We start from the raw sequence: 15,176 nt of genomic DNA on the forward strand, positions 1-15,176 counted from the left end.
GCTGAGTTTTACGCCAACTTTTTATCTCTCCTCTTTCACTTTCATCAAGAGGCTCTTCAGTTCCTGCCATAAGGGTGGTGTCATTTGCACATCTTAGATTATTGATATTTCTCCCAGCAGTCTTGATTCCAGCTTGTGCTTCATCCAGCCTGGCATTTCGCATGATGTACCCTGCATATAAGTTAAATAAGCAGGGTGACAATATACAGCTTTGACGTACTCCTTTGCACTATACCTTGTTTTTATTTGAGTATTTTAATGGACACTTAAAAATATATTCCATACTTTTATGCCTTTTTAAAGGAGTATATATTAATTATTAGTTGTTCTTTTTCCTTTGTGGCATTCATGTAAACAACAGTTATTGTACGCTCTGATCTAGAAAGATGTCATCTGAAACTAGTGATATTTCTCACCACCTTCAGTTCAGTTCAGTTCAGTCGCTCAGTTGTGTCCAACTCTTTGCGACCCCATGAATCGCAGCATGCCAGGCCTCCCTGTCATCATCTACTCCCGGGGATTACTCAAACTCATGTCCATCGAGTCGGTGATGCCATCCAGCCATGTCATCCTCTGTCATCCCCTTCTCCTCCTGCCCTCAATCCCTCCCAGCATCAGGGTCTTTTCCAGTGAGTCAACTCATGGGAGGTAGCCAAAGTATTGGAGTTTCAGCTTCAGCATCAGTCCTTCCAATGAACACCCAGGACTGATCTCCTTTACGATGGACTGGTTGGATCTCCTTGCAGTCCAAGGGACTCTCAAGAGTCTTCGCCAACACCACAGTTCAAAAGCATCAATTCTTTGGCACTCAACTTTCTTCACAGTCCAACTCTCACATCTATACATGACCACTGGAAAAACCATAGCCTTGATCAGACGGACCTTTGTTGGCAAAGTAATGTCTCTGCTTTTTAACATGCTGTCTAGATTGGTCATAACTTTCTTTCCAAGGAGTAAGCATCTTTTTATTTCATGGCTGCAATCACCATCTAATTGGGGGAAAATTCCATAGATACATAGTTCTTATAGCTGTTTTAAAGCTTTTATCTGATGATTACCAACAGTTATTTTTTTAAATTGTCACTTGTCTTTGTCCATTCAGATTGCTACAGCAAAATACCAGGGATTGGGTGTCTTACAACAAAAAGCATTATTTCTTACTGTCTAGAGTCTGTAGCCAGTGGAATACAGAGGACGTGATGATACATGACTGTAGAGTCTAGATCACAAGAGGTTGTACTGTCTTGGGCCTCCATCTGGGAATGTGTCCACTAGATACCAGCCACCACACTGTGAAGAAACCAGAGCCACAGGGAGAATACATGTAAGCATTCTGGTCGACATTTATATTTTTGTGTGTAATGTGAGAAAAATGTTTGAAGGAATATGTTCTGAGATGTTGCTAAGAATTTTCTCTGGGAGATATGTCACCTTTTCAATTTTTATATTTTTCTATTTTATGCAATAGGCAGGTATTCAGTTTATTAAAACAAAATGTAGCTTCCAGAATAACTATAATTTTTAAGTAATATTTTTAAATGGTCTTAATTTTCACACATAAAAACATTGTTTTCACTCCCTTAAGTCAGAGAAATAGAAATGAAATAGCTTTTTTAAAAAACACACTTTAACTTTTAATTAAGGACAGTTTTATTTGAATGAGATCATTATTTTCATAAGAATGTTGAATTAAATGCAAAAAAACACTGTGTAACATTCATATTTACCTATAACAACATTATTACAGGAAAGATTACAGATACACAAAGGGTCTTTCAATATACTTGCTGATATATGCAATATAATGCATAGATGGTACAATAATAATTGGAAAAAAATCAGGAAAATCTGTTTTCTAGGAATTTCTTTGAAAAATCTATTTTTTTGGATAACTTATTGATTCTCTAAGCTTGGATGACAAATAGAATATATCCTTACTTTTACATAATCAAAATAGCATGAAAGAAAGAAAGGTGAGAGAAAGAGGGAATTAACAGGGCAGAAAATTAAGCTTCTTAAACTCTAAGGAATCTAAAAATCTTTTAATCAGAAGAAAGGTTTGAAATATAAATGATATTAAGTTCTACAAAATGTGATCAGGCAAAGTGTGAAGTAGGTTGTAGTGATACTTCTCAGTTAGATAATACTTGAAGGAACAAGTTCTTACCAAGTCCTTCCCAGTCTTACTCTTTTAGATGTTTTTCAAAAAAGAAACTTGAATAGGCAACACATTTTGAAGAAAACAAAATAGGCAACAGATAACTCTCAGCAAATGCTCCATCTGTAGTTTAATTCTTTAAAATCTGTCATTAAATGCTGGATAGAGAGCGATCAACTTCCTTTTTTTTAGATTAATTTTTCAAAGCAGGGTTTTGTGAATCACCTAAGGCTGGTTCCTTGTGACCTCATATAATTGATGTCAGACACAATGTGATAGTCAAAAATTTTTTTCAGTAGGGTCCTAAACCCTTGCATCCAAAATATAGCTATCAAGGGAAGCATTTTATGTACTATCTTTATGGAGAGACTGTTTTAAATGATTAAAGAAGACAAGAAAGGGCTACACTCCTGATAATCATGAAGCACTTTAAAACATGTATAACCTTTTAAAGGGTACTCAGGCATGGCTAGTGGAAGATAATTAGGTAAATCCCAGCCAGCTTCACCCTAATTCTGACCCCTGGGGAACAGTGAGAACTCTGATTCATGGTTCTCAGGTTAGGGGCTTCTACCAACCTAACATTGACCTTCTGCTGGTGCTTTGGTGTCCCCGCCTCACTCCTTCATGCTTGTGCTGTCTTAAATAGTATCTAAACAACCTGGGGGCACAAAGAGAAAATGTGAGTTCCCCAGAAAAATTCCAGGAAGGGCCGCACTGTGTGTAAGGTTGTGATTGAGATGCTTAAGGTTTAATCTTAATTCTGGAAGAATCCTATCTTAGAGTGAACAGCAAATCTTTATGCAAGGAGTATGACCAGTCTTTTCCAATTAGAATTTGTGACAAAAATAGAACTTTAAGTTTTGTAATAATGTAAAAAAAAAAAAGCAGATAAGATTTTTCATTTAATGTTTGGTTGTTTGGGGAAATGTTTTAATAGCATCTTCTGCTCAATTTACTTGGACCTGCAAATATTCTCAATGGAATCCAATTTGAAATGTATACTTGCTTCCCCCGTAATTGGAAAGTAGAGTGTTCCTATGAAAGCCTCTGTAAGCTGAAATGACCTAAAGAAGCAATTACCATCAACTTATATGAGAATGTTTTTAAGCATTCCCAAACCCACCCAACTAACCTACTAAATCATATCGTTGTATCATTCGCTACGAGTGAAATGCTTGTTACATCCAGTTTTATGCTAAGCGTAACATTCCTACAGACTCTCTTAGGCTTTTCTGACATCTTGGGACATATTTTGCTAAGGGTTGCACAAAACCAATCAAGATAAAGCACAGATGCTCAAACACAGGTCAAAGCTATAGAGGCTTGATGCGGAGATGCTGAGTGTAGTTCCGTGGAAGGAGCTTGGGGTCATTCTCTCTGCCCAGGGTGTGCGCTGCTTCTGTGATGTTACCCTGCGAAATGAGTGCGGAACTCTGTTTTTACTTTTCATCTATTTCTGTAAAAGTGAAAAATCCCCTTTGATTTCTTTCAGTTGTCGAAAACAGATACTAATGTAGGTCTTGAAGAAAAGCAAAGTGGTATAAAAGGGATCTTTCAGGTAGTGGGGGAAACCTGTGTACCACTGAGTTGTATCAAGTGAAATGTTATGTATCTTTAATTAATATTAGGCAGCTGCCTCTTGGATTTCTTGGGGAAGAGTGACATACATGACCATATAAATCAACTCTAGATATTGGTTCCCTTTTTTTTTTTTTTTACTAACCTATTAAAAAGATTTTTTTCTTACCTAAAAAAAAGATTTTTTTCTTTTTTTTTTTTACATAAAAAAGTTTTTTTTCTTTTTTTACCTAAAACTCTCTCTATGCATGCTTGTATAGCCCTTGTATTAGAAATACTTCAAGGTGGCATAATTGACTGACTTAAGTTTTATCTCTTATCCCTAAATCTTCCTGCCTTTGGTAAAATGCTGATATTTAGGAGATTGCATAAAAGGCAAAATACAGGGAACACTGGAAGCAAATGTCTACATCAGTCCCCAGAAACAGAAAGCTGGTGCTCATAGTGATTTGGCAAGCCTCTCAAAATCTTTTTTAAAAAGAAAACAGAATATACTTTTAAGTGAGGTATGCATGTGATTTGTAAACTTTCTATGATATAGATGTCAGTGAGACTGTGGTAGTATATGAATGAATACTCTATTCATATTGAATGTAATTTTACTTTTTCAAGAAATATATTTGATTAGAACACCTCCAGATGGAAGCCAATTATTTTCTGTACTCTCAGTGTCAGAAAAAGATCTGCTTTGCCAAAAATCCCTTTTCTTCTGACTTATACCTCAAGATATGCTTAAAGTTGGCACTTTTAACACTCATGATTTTCCCTTTTTTTATCATCATTATAGAATTAACAAATACCCTTCTTTACTTTTTCTGCTCATCTCCTGCTCACCTGCATACTTACTACGTAAAGTATATTACATATTTAGTAATTTATATGTATTTTTTATTGTTCCAACTTCCATTTAAGCAAAAATAGATTCTTTATGAGATGATTGCAACTTTCAGTGGCATGTTGTTGCAATTAGCAATCTTCTGGTTCTGAGTAGACTCTGAAAAAGAACATGATCCATTCTTGAGTGTTTGCCCAAGTTTCTGTGTGCAACTTAGGCTTATTCATGTCCACAAATAATCACAAGTAACAGAACATTAAAAACTAAAATAATTTGCTGCTTAAGATGAGTCACTTCCAGTAAAAGCAAACCTCTTCATAAGACCATGAAACCTGTATTGAATGTCTCAGGGAGTATGCCATGGTTTTTTGATCATGTTGGTCCGTAGTGACTCTGGTCTAGTCTGTAAGTCTGAGTTGCCTGTTGATCACATTTATTTCACAATAGTCTATTCAGGAGGATCATCAGTACTATCCCACAGTCTATGTTTCTTGAGAGTTTAAAATATTATACACTTTTTTTTGTCTGTGATTGCCTAGCCCCCTAGTTGTAAAAGTATGTGACTCACCACACTACTTGTGTAAGATAGGCAGAATGATTTTTGAAGAAAAGAAATCATTCTTAATTCAGAAAGAAGATGAAATTTCATCAGATTTTCTTGTGCTGAGCACTATTTTCCAGTGCAAATGATGAGTCATGGAGCAAAATGGATGATTGTGTGCATGCTAAGTCGCGTCTGCCTGTGTGATCCTATGGACTGTAGCCAGCCAGGTTCCTCTATCCATGGGATTCTCTAGGCAAGAACACTGGACTGGGTTGCTGTACCCTCTTTTAGGGGATCTTCCCAACCCAGGGATAGAAACGTTGTCTCTTATGTCTCCTGCATTGGCAGGCACTAGTGCCACATGGGAAGCACCCATTTCGGAGGTGATTTAGTTCAGTTCAGTTCAATCACTCAGTTGTGTCCAACTCTTTGTGACCCCATGGACTGCAGCACATCAGGATTCCCTCCCTGTTCATTAACAACTCCCAGAGCCTGCTCAAACTCATGTCCATTGCATCGGTGATGCCATCCAACCATCTCATCCTCTGTCATCCTCTTCTCCTTCCACCTTCAATCTTTCCAAGAACCAGGGTCTTTTCCAGTGACTCGTTTCTATGCATTGGGTGGCCAAAGTATTGGCACATCAGCTTTAGCATCAGTCCTTCCAACGAATATTAAGGGTTGATTTCTTTAGAATTGACTGGTTGGATCTCCTTGTAGTCCAAGGGATGCTCAAGAGTCTTCAACACCACAGCTCAAAAGCATCAATTCTTCAGTGCTCAGCTTTCCTTATAGTCCAACTCTCACATCCTACTCTCACATGACTACTCTCTCATATCCTACATCTCACATGACTACTGGAAAAACCATAGCTTTGAATAGATGGACCTTTGTTGGTAAAGTAATGTCCCTGCTTTTTAATATGCTGTCGAGGTTGGTCACAGATTTTCTTCCAAGGAGCAAGCGTCTTTTAATTTCATGACTGCATTCACCATCTGCAGTGATATTGGAGCCCAAAAAAGTAGTCTGTCACTGTTTCCATTGTTTCTCCATCTATTTGCCATGAAGTGATGGAACCAGATACCATGATCTTAGTTTTCTGAATGTTGAAATTCAAGCCAACTTTTTCACTCTCCTCTTTCACTTTCATCAAGAGGCTCTTAAGTTCTTCTTTGCTTTCTGCCATTAGAGTGGTGTAATCTGTGTATCTGAGGTTATTGATATGTCTCCTGGCAATCTTGATTCCAGCTTGTGCTTCATCCAGCCTGGCATATTGCATGATGTACTGTGCATATAAGTTAAATAAGTAAGGTGACAATATACAGCCTTGATGTACTCCTTTCCCAATTTGGAACCAGTCTGTTGTTCCATGTCCAGTTCTATCTGTTTCTTCCTGACCTGCATACAGATTTCTCAGGAGGCAGGTCAGGTGGTCTTGTATTCCCATCTCTTGAAGAACTTCCCACAGTTTGTTGTCATTCGCATAGTCAGTCTTTGGCATAGTCAATAAAGCAGAAGTAGATGTTTTTCTGGAACTCTCTTGCTTTTTCAATGATCCACCGGATGTTGGCAATTTGATCTCTGTTTCCTCTGCCTTTTCTAAATTGGAGGTGATTAGGAGTAGGCAATTAAGAAAACATGATAAGAAAGTCAGCACAGATCATTGCCTTTCTTCTCTTTAGAGAAAAAAGTTTAAAACCTTATTTTCTAAGCACATCTCAGGCCACACCTCCTCCACCACCACTGAATTTCTTATTCTGTATTGAATAACTCAGCCTTTGTCCAACACTGCATCCTTTGTGCATGAGGACACTTGCTCAGAACGTCCTTCTGCCCCACCTTTGTTACTTGACAAATAGCTATTCCTTTAGGACTGAGTTCAAATGACCTCCCCTTTGAAATGTTTCCTCAGAATCCAGTGGACTTTGAGAAGTTTTATTCAGACATTATTTTCTATCCTACTGAAAACATTCAGAAAACCAAGATCATGACATCCAATCCTATCACTTCATGGTGAATAGATGGGGAAACAATGGAAACAGTGACAGACTTTATTTCTTGGGCTCCAAAATCACTGCAGATGGTGACTGCAGTCATGAAATTAGGACACTTGCTCCTTGGAAGAAAATCTATGACCAACCTAGACAGTATATTAAAAAGCAGAGACATTACTTTACCAACAAAGGTTCATCTAGTCAAACCTATGGTTTTTCCAGTAGTCATGTATGGATGTGGGAGTTGGACTATAAAGAAATCTGAGCGCCAAAGAATGGATGGTTTTGAACTGGTAATTGAGAAGACTCTTGAGAGTCTCTTGGACTGCAAGGAGATCCAACCAGTCAATCCTAAAGGAAATCAGTTCTGAATCTTCATTGGAAGGACTGATGTTGAAGCTGAAACTCCAATACTTTGGCTACCTGATGCGAAGAACTGACTCATTTGAAAAGACCCTGATGCTGGGAAAAATTGAAGGCAGGAGGAGAAGGGGAAGACAGAGGATGAGATGGTTGGATGGCATCACCGATGTGATGGACATGAGTTTGAGCAAGCTCCAGGGGTTGGTGATGAACAGGGAATCCTGGCGTGCTGCAGTCCATGGAGTGGCAAAGAGCATGACATGACTGAGAGACTGAACTGAACTGACTAAAAGCTAATTATACTAATAATTGATAGGTGAATAATATTCATTGTCTATACCTGCCTCTAGACAAACATGACTCTTACCACGTCCCTTTCCCCAGACTTTACTCACTTGACATAGGGAAACAATCTTTTGTTTTAATTTCAGGTTTTTCTTTGTATTATGTTGTATTATGACATGTTATTTCATTTTACTGCTTTATTTGGCCACCATTATCCTTATATCTCACTTCATCTTGGATTCCTTCAGTTTTGTTGAACTATGTTATTCAGTAAATTTTTAGAAATGAGTCATAGGTAGTAAACTTTCTAAGTCTTGCATATCTAAAAATGAAACTATTTATTTTGCTCTCCCACATAAGTGAGTTAGGTTGGGTAAAGAAATCCAGGTTAATTTTTTTCTTTCATAACTGTGGTACTATTTCTCCATTGTCAACTTGAATCCAGTGTTACTTATTTTAATTGGTAGAGAACTCTTTCATAGGCTAATTTTTTCTCTTGAGAAACTCTTAGGATTTTATGTTTATGTTTGGCATTCTGAGATTACATTAGGGTGTGTCTGAATGTGGGTAGTGTTTTTCTATTCATGCTAATCAGAAACTTTGGATTCTTTCAATATTTTGAATGACTCACTTTATGATTAAGTTTCTTAAATTAATTTATAGTTTGGGATTGCTATTTGTATTTATAGTTGAGTATCTTCATCAAATGGGATTGTTGGAGTGTATTTCTTCAGATCAAGTAAGAACCTAGTTTATTGTTCTGTGTTAAATTCAACAAAGGTCGGTCTAGTCAAGGCTATGGTTTTTCCAGTGGTCATGTATGGATGTGAGAGTTCGACTATAAAGAAGGCTGAGCGCAGAAGAATTTATGCTTTTGAACTGTGATGTTGGAGAAGACTCTTGAGAGTCCCTTGGACTGCAAGGCGATCCAACCAGTCCATCCTAAAGGAGATCAGTCCTGGGTGTTCACTGGAAGGACTGATGTTGAAGCTGAAACTCCAGTACTTTGGCCACCTGATGCAAAGAGCTGACTCATTTGAAAAGATCCTGATTCTGGGAAAGATTGAAGGCAGAAGGAGAAGGGGATGACAGAGGATGAGATGGCTAGATGGCATCACCTACTCAATGGACATGAGTTTCGGCAAACTCTGGGAGTTGGTGATAGACAGGAAGGCCTGGCGTGCTGCGGTTCATGGTGTCACAAAGAGTCGGACACAACTGAGTGACTGAACTGAACTGAAATTCTGAAAACAGAAGATGCCTTAGATGTTTGAGGGGAGGGTTGGGCAGGGAAAATGTGAAAGGTATACAAATAAATTTTATTTAGGGTCTGAATATGTTACCTGGTTCACTGTCCACCTTGGGAGTACTGTGTCAGAACTCCCATTTGAGTGCCCTGCCCCAAATTTATCCTGTAGATGATGGAAATCAGTGGTTCTCCTTCCTTCTCTCTCTTTGCTGTGGATTTGTAAGTTCCAAGTTATTTCAGGTTCTGCTTCCCTTCATCTCTAGCCCCATCCTTCATGCAGAGGACTCTCCTAATGAGGTAACACTTTGTATATGAAACAGTCTTTCAGGCTTCATCCTGGGGCAAGTACTGCTGTTGCCAACTGCTTTTGTACAGAAGTGGAGGATGGGGGTGAGGAGCAAGCCAGCTGGCCCAGGTTACCCAAATGAAGTCTTTAATTAGTTGCTCTTACTGCTCCCAGGGGCCGCTCCCTGTCTTTGATTTGTTCAGTCTGCGCACAGTGGTTCTCCGAGCCTCTTCAGGAAATGCTAAGACAATAGAGAGCCTTCCTTCTCCGGCAGCAGCCTTTACATGACTACTTTCTCCAACAAGATCATCATACCTGCTCTTTACCATCAAAACTTCCTTCAAATTTGCTGATTTCCGAGTCGATCTTCTTTACCTAGAGGGTAAAGTGGATTTATTATCTATTAAAATATTTTCTACCATTTCTATGTTTATGTGTGCCTGCAATTCCGGTAGGCACAGAAGGGGAGCTGGAGCATGTTTTGGTTCACACTTTTTGTGAATGTATTGATTGTATACTGCACTAATTATTCTCTGCTTACATAAGTCTCCCCACTAGAAAGTGACCCCCAGCTGCAGCACTAAGGTCTTGGCAATCCCCATTGTGAGCCCAGTTGTCTGTAAGTGGGGAGGCTGGATGAACAAAGGCACAGAAATCTAAAAACACAAAAGCTTATGGTAGAGAGAATTCTGACTGTTTTGTTGCTGGAAAGAAAAAAAAAAAAAACTGGTGAGGGGAGAGAGAGAGAAAATTTTATGTGATACTGAGGCTGTTCTTGACCCCTTTCTGAGCTCCAGTTCTCCCACTTGGGAAACATGGCTACAGGACGGCCAAGATACTTTTCTTGTTTAATCTCTGTTTGGTTCCATGAATTTGGTTCCAGGAATCTATAGGCTTTACCAAGATCACTGATCTCACAGCATCCTAAGATAAAAACCATATGGTTTACACTCATCCTAAAATACTGAGGAAATTATTTCATTATTCTTTTTTCTATGATTTATGAGCAGCAGTCTTTTCCCTTCAAACAATTCTCCACTGTTAGGCTTGGTTCTTCCCCCTTTCAACCACCTGTTCTCAATGATATACTCTGTGGCTGATTCTACTAATTTCTGATAAGGCGTTAACTGATAAGAGAAGTGTTAGTTGATAAGGAGTGAGGGAAGATTTATAGAATTATATACAGTTTTTTGAAGCAGCATTTAATAAAAAACATTATCTCTTCATCAGTTGCAAGGAGAAAAACTACATACAGATCACATGGTTGAACAACCTGGGGGTTAGGGACGCCACCTATGATGGCATCTGATTCTATAGCATGAGCACCCAAATTAAGAGCAATTAATTGGCTCCTGTAGAAGTTCTAAACACTTAAAAAGATAACGTCATACTAGTAAAATGATACACAGTGGCACTGATATTTGAGGAAGGGCACATTACTTGAAACCTTCTCAAATTATAGTCTAGGGTCAAACAGTCACTTCCCTCTTGCTTGCTATCAGGTTTCAGCTTACAGAAAAATGTAACCTTTTTTTACAGTCATGCATCTTCACTGATAATATATTGTATTTTTTCCAGCTGACACTAAAATAACAACTCATATCTAATTCTTTAAATTCATGCAGACGTCAAAATATTTCCACATACTTCTACCAGGTGCATCTATTTTAAATTGGAGCCAGAAAATTCTAGGCTGAAGACCAGCCAACATAAAATATTTTTTATAAAAGATGTGTGTTCAGTAGTTGATAGCATTAAATTGGCTCTATCTAGAGCAGAATTCAAACAGACATAGGAACGAGCAATATAAGAGAAATCCTGGTTCAGATACATATGACTTAAAGACACAAGTTTGTCAGTTGAATAAATAAATAGTAATATTTAGCACTTATTTTATGTGTGAAAAAAGTAGTTATTCACCAACATAAGCAATTCTCAAAATGTTGTTACTAGATTCAAGGAGAGTTTCTGAAAAATTTTTAATTGTGAGTTTTCAATGTAATGAAAGTTTAGAAAACAACCTACACACCCAGAATCACTAAAAGTCAGAATGAGGCTACCAAGCATTTTTTGGATATAGAGCAATCGTCATTCTCTCACACAGTGGTGTGTGTGCTCAGTCATGTCTGCCTCTTTGTGACCACATGGACTGCAACCTGCCAGCCTCCTCTGTCCTTTGAATTTTCCAAGCAAAACATGGGAGCATGTTGCCACTTCCTTCTCCAGGGGATCTATCCGACCCAGGGATCTAACGCGTGTCTCTTGCATCTCCTACATTGGCAGATGGATAGATACTTTGTCACTGCACCACACGGGAAGCCCCTTACACTGCTAATGAGAGCTAAAATGGCATAGTCACTTTGGGAAACTAAATATGGCAATGTCTATGAAAGCTTAATATATGTATACTCTGTGCAGTCAGCTCTGCTCTCAGGTGTCTATCCAACATATATCCCAGAAATGCAAATATTTGGGTCTCAAAATACACTTACAAGAAATTTTTAACAGAGTTACTTACAACAGCCCCAAACTGGAAAGAGTTTGCTGTCCATCATTGCTAAAATAAATTGTGAAACAGCTATATAATGAAATACTCCAAAGCAATGAAAGCTCCAATACTTTGTCCACCTGATGCAAAGAGCTGACTCATTGCAAAAGACCCTGATGCTGGGAAAGATTGAGGGCAGGAGGAGAAGGGGGCAACAGAAGATGAGATGGTTGGATGGCATCACTCACTCACTGGACATGAGTTTGAGCAAACTCTGGGAGATAGTGAAGGACAGGGAAGTGCTGCAGTTCATGGGGTCGCAAAGAGTCAGACATGACTTAGGGACTGAACAACAAAGCAATGAAAAAGAATGAACTACAGCTAGATGATATGACATGGATGAGCCTCACAATAAGTTCAATAACAATGTATGACACAGAAGAATATATACTGTACAGTTCATTTAAATGAGGCTAAAAGCAAGCAAAACTATAATCAGAGAACAAATTATCTTTTTAAAGGAACTATTGACTGGGAGGAGGTACAAGGAATACTTCTGGGGTGCTTGCATTATTCCGTATCTTGATGTGGTGTTGTGATTACCCCTGGGAAGAAGGCTACAAGCCTGCCAAGACCCAGCCTCATAGACCATGCACCCTCTCAAGTTTATGTCATTACAGTGGATACAGATGGTGCTCCACCCACATCCCCTTGGGTCTTCTTATGGAGCCCCCTCAACTTGTCTCTGTTGTACTTTAGCCAGCTTACAGCTGCAATTTTCAGAAGACTCTCCTTTGGTTACTGGAGCCCATTTGGCTGGACCTGCATGGAGCTGGAAGAGCTTATATCCCCCACAGGGCAGCCTGTGGCTAATGGCTGACTGGTGTGGGAGAGTGAAAGTCCATCTCCTTTCCCCCAAGACAAGACAAACTCTCTGCACAACTACCTAGAGATTAGACGAGAGCTGTGACTTGAGCTAAAACTGCTCCGCTGCTTAGCTTCTTCCCCTTGCCTGTCTGGTTTCTCCTACTCCTCTACCAGCTTCTTTTGTGAGTTCAGCCTTAACAAATCTCTTGCCCACGGATTCTCACGTCAAGGTCATCCCGTAAGAACTGGATCTCAAACAACCATATTGGGAAACCAGTATCATACGGATGTGGCTTTCTTTCCCCTATGCCACTTCAAAATACTCAACACTGCCTTCCTTATTGCCTAGAGTTTATACCCACACAGTCTGTTTCAGGAGTTAAGGCCCTAAAAGTCTTCTATTAATTAAATGGAGACTAATCCAGGAGTCATGACTCATGAAGCATTCATTCTCATCCCGAGTTCTTGGATCATCTTTACGATCACTGCTCTAAACTCTTTCTCAGTAGATTGCCTATCTCCACTTAACTTAGTTCTTCTTCTGGGGTTGTATCTTTTTCCTTTGATTTAAACCTGTTCCTCTATTGCCTTATTTTGTTTTAGATGCTATTTGTATTTTTATGTATGTGGTAGCTAAGTTATGTTTCTTAACCTTGGAGAAGTAAGCCTTCAATAAGAGACATCACATGTGTCCCAGCAGTGCATTCCTCTCTCATTGCCAAAGCTGTGTGCTCTAGAGATTCCTCCTAAGGGGGCTGCATGGGTCCTTCTGTTGTGGCAGGCTGTGTGGGCAGACTGATAAGCTTGGTTTCTGTCTAGCCTGGTTGATCGTCAGGCCCTGCCTGTGAGGATGCTGTTGGTTGCTCTTTAGCAGTTCTGGTCATGAGGTGGGCCTGCAGAGCTCAGGGCTAGTGCTGGCTCACTGGTGCACGGAGTCGGGGTCCCAAAGACTCTGGGGCTGTTGCCCACCCCTGCCTCCACTGGCAGGTGAAGCAGATCCTGGAGTTGGTGGCACAGTGGTAAAGAATCCATCTGCCAATGCAAGAGATGCAACAGAGGTGGGTTCGATCCCTGGGTTGGGAAGATCCCCTGGAGGAGGAAATGACAACCCACTCCTGTATTCTTGCCTGGGAAATTACATGGACAGCGTGGCCTAGTGGGCTACAGTCCATGGGGTCACAAAAGAGGTGGATATGACTGAGCACACACACACAAACTTGCAGGGAGAGATGGTTAGATGGTTCCTGGAATCTGACTGCAGGGCCTGTGGATCCCAGAGCTCAGTTCATATCTTTGGGAGGGCGTGTGGTTCCTGGTATAGTCGGATACAGGGTCCCAGGTGTCCTGAAGCTTGAGTTGGCCTGCTATAGGCAGGACCAAGACCCAGCTGGTCTCAGGGGAGGATCTAGTCTACACTGCAGGGTCCTACTTCTGGTGTCTGCCCTCTGGTGGATAGAGCTAGGTCTTGACCCTGTGGTGGGCTTGGCCATGTCTAGGGGTGTCCAGAGACAGCTGTGGCTCTTGAGGAAGTCTTTAGGAAACCTGTCTCCTGATGGTAGGGCTGTGCCCCAGCCCAGTTAGTTGTTTGGCCTGAGGCACCTCAGCACTGCGCCTGCAGACTTCTGAATGGTCTTGGCATTAAAGAGCTACCAGGAGTGTTCCAGCAGCTGACTGTCTGGTGTTTATGTCCCCAGGGTGAGCCACAGTCTTGCCCCTCCCCCAGCCTCTCCAAAAGACTCTCCAAGACCAGCAGGTAGGTCTGGTCCAGGCGCCTATCAAATCACTGCTTTTGCCCTGGGTCATCATGCGTGTGAGATTTTGTGCGCCCCCTTTAAGAGTGAAGTCTCTATTTCTCCTAATCGTGTGGGGCTCCTGCAGTCAAGCCCCACTGGCCTTCAAGGCCAAATGCTCTAGGCGCTAGTTTTCCCAGTGCTGGATCCCAGGCTGAGGAACCTGACTTGAGGTGGAAGAAACTCTGTGATATAATTATTCTCCAGTTTGTGGGCTACGCACTGGTGGGGGGGTGGGGGTGGGGGTTGGGGAGGGTGGCGTGTAATGGGATTTGGAATTTGATTATATGTGGGTTTACCCCTCTACTCATCTCACTGATTTTTTTCTTTATGTATTTTGTTGTAAAAGATATTTTCTGATAAAATCTAGTCTTTTTCAGTGATGGTTGTTTTGCATATAACTGATTTTGGTCCGTCAGTGAGAGGAGGTGAGCTCAGGGTCTTTCTATGCCATCTTGACCTGCCAACATCTTGTGAAACATTTATCAGTGATTTACATTTTGGCAAAATGCAGAAAGATTAGCAGTGCAGTCATCTGACAGGACCCTCAGCCAGCAGGAGACCCACTGCTGGCTTGTGATTGGGCTCAAGGAATGATGTTTAGAAAAGGTCCAAAGCACGAGCCTTGACTGGAAAGGAGGCCTGAGTGGGGCATGAGAAACATTCTTCAGGCTACAAGGAGCAGTGTTAGATTTTCATCACCTGGACACAGGAAAGAAAGAAAAAAGACTCATAA

Source organism: Odocoileus virginianus, chromosome 13 (assembly GCF_023699985.2).
Source record: "Odocoileus virginianus isolate 20LAN1187 ecotype Illinois chromosome 13, Ovbor_1.2, whole genome shotgun sequence".
In the NCBI taxonomy this organism is placed as follows: Eukaryota; Metazoa; Chordata; class Mammalia; order Artiodactyla; family Cervidae; genus Odocoileus; species Odocoileus virginianus.